At 35.1% G+C, this 6,737-nt stretch overlaps 1 pseudogene; it reads left to right on the top strand.

The window, feature by feature from the left end:
• Nucleotides 1–2,093: 2,093 nt before the first annotated feature.
• On the top strand, nucleotides 2,094–3,634 carry LOC106340579 (annotated as a pseudogene).
• The last annotated feature ends 3,103 nt before the right edge of the window (nucleotides 3,635–6,737 follow it).

Here is a 6,737-nt window from a genome sequence, read left to right as displayed (position 1 = left end):
CACAATAGTGACATTTAAATATGTGGTAGTTGTCTTGCAGCCTGTTGAAATGATTCTAGACAAAAGACCTGGTCTTCTTCCTTGACCTGACACCAGAACCACCATCTTCATCTCTCTCGTTTCTTTTTCCTTTATTACCCGAACTCGTGTTAGTACATCTTCTTCTGGGCAAAAGTCTTCATCCATTGTTTGATGATTTACTTCGTCTAGTAGATGAGTTGCAGAAGAATCCATCTACGTAAGATATATTAAATAAGTAAATCAAAATCGACTATGCCATTAACATAAACACAAATAAGGAATCAAAGTTATCAAACAATCGATATAAGTTAAGAACTATTACTCACCTCTGAATGAATTATCGAAGATGAAGATGGTGGAGAGAGAAAATAATCGACTAATGATTCCAATTTTAAGCTTTATGATAACATGGTTTGCTATATTTGAATAGAGATCTTCTTGAGTCTCGATTTCTATAATGGGCAAGACAAATTGAAAAGTTAGGGTTTGTACTTTGGGAAGTAAAATGAATTTTGGATTTGGGGTTTGTCAAAAATTCTATTAAGGCCATGTTCGTTTGTACATATAAAAGATGCATCCAGATACTCCATCTAGATGCTTTATCCAGATGTTGTTCGTTTCCGTATTTCGTCAATGCATCCAGATGGATCATATGAATGCAACTATGTCCGTTTGCTTTTTATTTTTTAACTTCCATCTGTATCCAGGTGGGCTTTTAATAAAATGACTAAAATAGACTTGTTTTTACATTTTTTTGGTGGGAAAATAGCGTTTTTACCGTTATGGCGGAAAATTGTAATTTATGGTTTGGATGAGAAATAACGTTTGAGTTTTTTACGATTTTGGCAGAAAAAATGTGTTTTACGGTTTTTGCGGAAAAGTGAATTTTTGAGGTTATTGACGGAAACTGCGTTTTTACGATTTTGACGAGATAGTGGGTTTTTGCAGATTTTACGGAAAAAATGTGTCTTTAAAGTTTTGACGGAAAATACGTTTTTACAGGTTTAGCCCAAAAGTGCATTTGAGCGGTTTTGACGGAAAAGTGCGTATTACGGGTTTGGTGGGAAAAACGGTTTTCCGGTTTTGGCAGGAAAAAATCGTTTTTGCAGTTTTGGCGAGAAAAAGTTTTTTCGCGGCTTTGGCAGGAAATGTGTTTTTGCGGTTTTAGCGGGAAATGTGTTTTTTCGGTTTTGGCGGAAAATGTGTTTTGACGAAAAAGTGCATATTCCGTTTCTGGGGGGAAAAAAAAATTTCGCAGTTTTGGTGGAAATTTTTTTTGGCTGTTTTGGCGGGAAAATGCGTTTTGCGGTTTTGGCGGGAAATATATTTTTTGGTTTTAGTGGAAAATATGTTTTGACGAAAAATTGCCTTTTCCGTTTCTGGAAGGAAAATATTTTTCGCGGTTTTTTGGGAAAACTTTTTTACGGATTTTGGCGGGATATTATTTTTTGCAGTTGACGGAAAAATTTGTTTTGACGAAAAATTGTGTTTTTGCGGTTTTGTGGGAAAATGTTTTTTTTCGCGGTTTTGGCGGGAAAATGCGCTTTTGGTTCAGTTCGTTTAACAATCTTAGGAACCGAATGACATCCATTAAAATTTTGGATCCAATTTGGTTCCGTTTTTTCGGTTCCATTTTTTTGGTTAATTTTGGATAATTCGTGTGAAAAAAACAGTTTTTTTTTTGTTTTTCAGCGTAAATATCAAGTAATTTTAAATTAAACATAATTAATATTTATGATATGTAAACTGTATTTTAGATATTCAGGTACATATACGGTTTGGTTCTAGTTCGGTTCTACAATATTAGAACCATTCAGTTATTTGTGAACTTTGGTTTGGATTTGGATTCAACTTTTTCTGTACACTTTCAGTTCGGTTTTCGGTTTTTATGCATTACATGCGTAGAAAATACCCTAAAACACACAAATCGAGTTTCGACCAGGAAAAAATGATATTCAAAATTCAAGCCCATTGGCCCAAATAGGGCCCAATATCGTGTTATTCATCAAGTCTTAGATGAACATGAACGAGGGGACTTCATGTGGCGTCTTCTCAAAGAGTTCTGTAAATCAAAGAGAGAATTATCCTCTAACTGAAACGGGAAACTAGGTATTTGCTGGTATGTATCCTCCGATCCTCCATGGAAGAAGGTCAGCCGAGTTGCAGAAATGTCGTAAATTTGAGATATTCAGTGAACCCTTTACCAAATGCATCTGCCTTATTCAGTCTCTTCTCCTCTGCTGCTGCACTTGCTACTGACGTGAGGTCTCGAAAAGGTCACAACTTTACTGTCTCTTACCTCGTTGATTCATTGGGTTTAACTTAAAAACTCGCTGACTCGATCTCAAGGAATGTCAGTTTCGAGGACAAGGGCAATCCTGATTCTGTTCAAGAGTCATGGGTTCACAGATTCTCAGATCTCCACCATCGTCACAGACTACCCACTGTTGCTTATAGAAGATGCTGACAAGTCTCTTGGTCCCAAGCTTCAGTTTCTTCAGTCTAGAGGAGCTTACTGTGCCTATTTCAAAAGTTCCAAGAATCTTAGGTACTCCAGGGGACAAAATCATAAGCAGCTACTACGATTTCGTTTAAGAGGTTATAGAAGCAGACAAGAAGAGTTCCAAGCCCGGAACTTTTATTTGCCACAGGGAAACAAACTGAGAAACGTTTCGCTTCTGAGAGACTTAGGCGTGCCTCAGAAGAGGTTGCTTGGGGCCAGCTACTCATTTGTCTATGGGAAAGAAAGGTTCCAAGTGTCTCTCAACAAGGTTCTTGAGAGGGGTTTTGATCCCACCTCCTCAAAGTTTCTAGGCGCTCTGCGCTTTGTGTATGGATGGAAAGAGGAAAAAATACAAGAGAAAGTCAATGTTTATAAGAGGTTAGGCTTTGGTGTGGAAGATGTATGGGAGATGCTTAAGATGTGGCCACTATCTCTGACGCACTCTGAGAAGAAGATAAGTCAGACGTTTGAAACCCTCCAGAACTGTGGACTACTTGAAGACGAGATATGCTCACTCAGTGTTCAGGAGTTTTCCACAGTGTATGGGTGTTTCAGAGGAGAGGATAGTTAACTCATTTGAGACATTTCTAGGCCTAGGACGAGTTTGCAATGATCCTCAAACGTTATCCTAGGTGCATTGGATTGTCTGCAGACACAGTGAAGAAGAAGACTGAGTTTGTGGTGAATGAGATGAATTGGTCACTAAATGCTGTTGTTTCAAACCCTTCGGTACTTGGATACAACCTGGAGAAGAGGACTGTCCCAAGGTGTAACGTGATCAGAACTCTCATGTCTAAAGGATTGCTTGGAAATAAACTCCCTCCAGTGTCGCCTGTTTTGGCCATTACTGATGAAGCTTTCTTAAACAAGTATGTGAGGAAGCACGATGACAAGGAGCTTGTGGCTGAGTTGATGCCTATTTTCTCACTGGAAAGAAGAGACAATCCAAATCCTGAAAAGGGACAAAAGTGTCATGTAATGTTTTCCGCTTAAACCTTAAATTCTAACATTATGGGAGTTATAATATCTGGTTAGTGATATGTTGGCTGCGGGAACAAGGACGTTAGACATGTAGGTTGATCATTATATGCACACAAAGCTGTAATCTTGATCTCATTAATTCTCTTCATGTGAATTGTTGGATTCTGTCACAAAGTTTTGGATCATGTTTCAGGAAAGTTATCTATTATTTTTATTTAAAGAGGATTCATTATAATAAACCATTGAAGATGCTTAAAGCAAACAGGAGAGTGATGCAAAAGCAAGAGTCATAGACTCGAACAACAAAGCAAGACGTAGTGTACTTAAAAGTGGCAAATAGTTTACTCATCAGCCCTCTCCACTGGAACTTCCACCGGAGCTGCGGAGGTTTCCACGGCAGCTACTTCAGTTGGTTTCTCCTCCTCTGCTTCTGGCTTCTTCTCTTCCTCCACAACCGCTTCTTCTTCTTTCTTGATCTCCTCAGTCTCCATTTTTGTTTCCTCTGCCTCTTCAGTTGGTTTCTCTGTTTCTTCAGCAACCACGTCTTTATTCGTTACTTTTACAGGAGTTCGTTTTCTGTTACGGGAGCCTCGGTGGTTTCCTCCGGCTCCGCTGTCTTTGGTGGTGGCACCTCGACGTTCTCAGCTGCAGCTGGAGCCACTTGTTCAACCCTCAAACTCTTTCGTCACATAGATATTAAAAATAAAAACTGCGTGACGTTTTTCGTTTGGAAAAAAACAGCAAGTAAGTTGTTCTTTTGCTACCAATTATCCCCTAATTTTAAGCTATTAATTTTGCTTACGTATCAGGCTCAGCCTAGAAATCCATTGGAAAATATGTTTGTCCAAATCTAATTGCCAGGGAATGTATGTATACGAAATATGAAATATGATATAATTTTGGATTATTTAACCTATGGTCATTTATTTCCAGGTATACACAATTACAATTATTTACCAGTTACCATATAGACTAATTGCGGAGGTAATAATAACTAAGACATTTAATATTATTTATGTAATATATTATACATATTGCATCTCATATATTTTGTTTCCAGTAATAAATCTAATATTACTCCATATTAATTTCCACAGGCTTCTTTCCCAAGAAATATATGTGATTATAGATTCAACGCACAAATTTAAGAAAGTTCTTCAATGTTATTGTAGAGGTAAATGTAATGTAATCACATTTAGAAAGTTCCCTTTACGAAGGTATAATAATTAAATTAAAAATATGATATAGTAACAATAACATAACTGTCAAACAATATCTACTGTCAAAATATATTTAGTTTGGCATTTGTGTTCTTTATCAAAAAAAAATATTTAGTTCTGTGATTTCCAGGTATAGGGAGCAATATAGGTACTACTCTGACCATCGATTTTCTCAACCACTGTTAGAAAATTACCTTCCCACGAAAGTCGTGTTGACAGCGTTGTGTTGACAGCGTTGTGTTGACAGAGCCGCTTATGTTTAATTACAACAATTGGCAGGATCGTATCTTACGAATGGAAGATAGAAATCAAAACTTATCAAAGATGTGATTATATTCTTCCGAGTAACCACAAATAGCAAGGCATAACATAATTATATACATGTAGCTTATTTTATTTATATGATGTTGATATTTAAGACATTAATTTGAATAATCGACATATGTTTGTCTTAAATTTAGTATATTATTAATCATTTTTCTTTTCTTTTTATGAATCTATAATAACTATAATTTATTTAAATTTTTTTTTAATAGTTAAATATAATATAAAACATTCTATTTAAAAATTAGAGTAATATTTAATAAATTTTATTTTAATCATACAAAATTAAATTGACAAAATGTAATAAAAGATAATATAGTTTAAGTTTTTTGGTATAAAACTGAATAACCCAAAAACTGACAATATATAAACCGAACCAAACCAAAATAAATATGATTTTAATATGGTATCTAGTTTTTATAAATCAAAATATCGAAAAACTCAACTGAGACAAGACAAAAATTGAATAAACCAAAAATCGACAGTATATAAAGTGAACCAAACCAAAACATATATGATTTTAATATAGAATCTAATTTTTATAAACCAAAATATTGAACGAGACCAAACCAAAATCTAGATTGAACAATGCTACTTTGAATATATGATTTTTACGCATGTCTCACATTCTCATCCTAGTAGATTAATATTATATACGTCTGTAAACATACAATCGGATGTCTAATCGGTTTTAAACTTTAGATATAACAAGAAAAAGGTAGTATATATTTTGAAAAATGTATACCTTTACCGGTGGCCATTTGAATCTATCTATACTAATAAAAAGGACATTTTGAGACTCCATAGAATGTCCACATCAGCTAAAATAATTGGGCTTTTTGCAAGATTGACTCAAAACTCAAAGTCAAACTTAAAACTAACTCATGCTTTTCTTAGTTTTTTCTTTTGTCCTATTCACCCCACAAGTTCATATAATTCACGAAAATGCCATCAAATTTTTTTTTCTTTCCGAAAATGACATTTTTACTCTCTCACCCTCATCATCTTCAAGTAATTACAAGATTTTCATTGTCATCAATACCCCAACCACCATGAACAACCAATTTGAAGCTCTTAATGCACCTAAAATCGATTTACAGTCTCTCTTTCTCACTTGTTATGAACTAAAAACAATATCTCTTTCACTTTGCCTCCATATTCATCCAAAAAACTCAAGCTTTTGATTCAAAATGTTTTTATGGTTGATAGAGCCATTCAAGCATACTATTCTTGATGGGTTTTACTTTCGTTTGAGATTCTGGGTGGTTGGAGAAGACTCTGTGTGCTAAGGAAGTCATCTCACTAGCTTAAAGTATAAAATTGAAATTTTTTCCAGATCTATTCGTGTAGAAGACTTACCCGAAAGTAGTCTGGCTGTAGAAGACTTACGGGTAAGTCTTCTGGTCAAACGGACGACTTACTTGTAAGTCGTCATCTTTGTTTGTTAAAAAAAAATCTAGAGAATACCCTAGACGACTTACTGATAAGTCGTCTAGGATAAACGGGTTAGTTTTGCATTTGACCGAATTGTGTCAGATATTTGATTTTTCCTGGATAACTTACCAGTAAGTCGTCTCCGGGAAAACAAAAATTTTAATATTTTATTAAAGCTGAACGACTTATATGTAAATCGTCTCAGGCTACTTTTGCAATTGGAAAATAAAACTTAAATATTTAATTTTTCCCAG

The sequence above is a fragment of the Brassica oleracea genome, chromosome C4 (assembly GCF_000695525.1).
Source record: "Brassica oleracea var. oleracea cultivar TO1000 chromosome C4, BOL, whole genome shotgun sequence".
In the NCBI taxonomy this organism is placed as follows: Eukaryota; Viridiplantae; Streptophyta; class Magnoliopsida; order Brassicales; family Brassicaceae; genus Brassica; species Brassica oleracea.
Note: the sequence above shows the minus strand (reverse complement) of the source record. Positions and strands in the feature narration are given on the sequence as shown.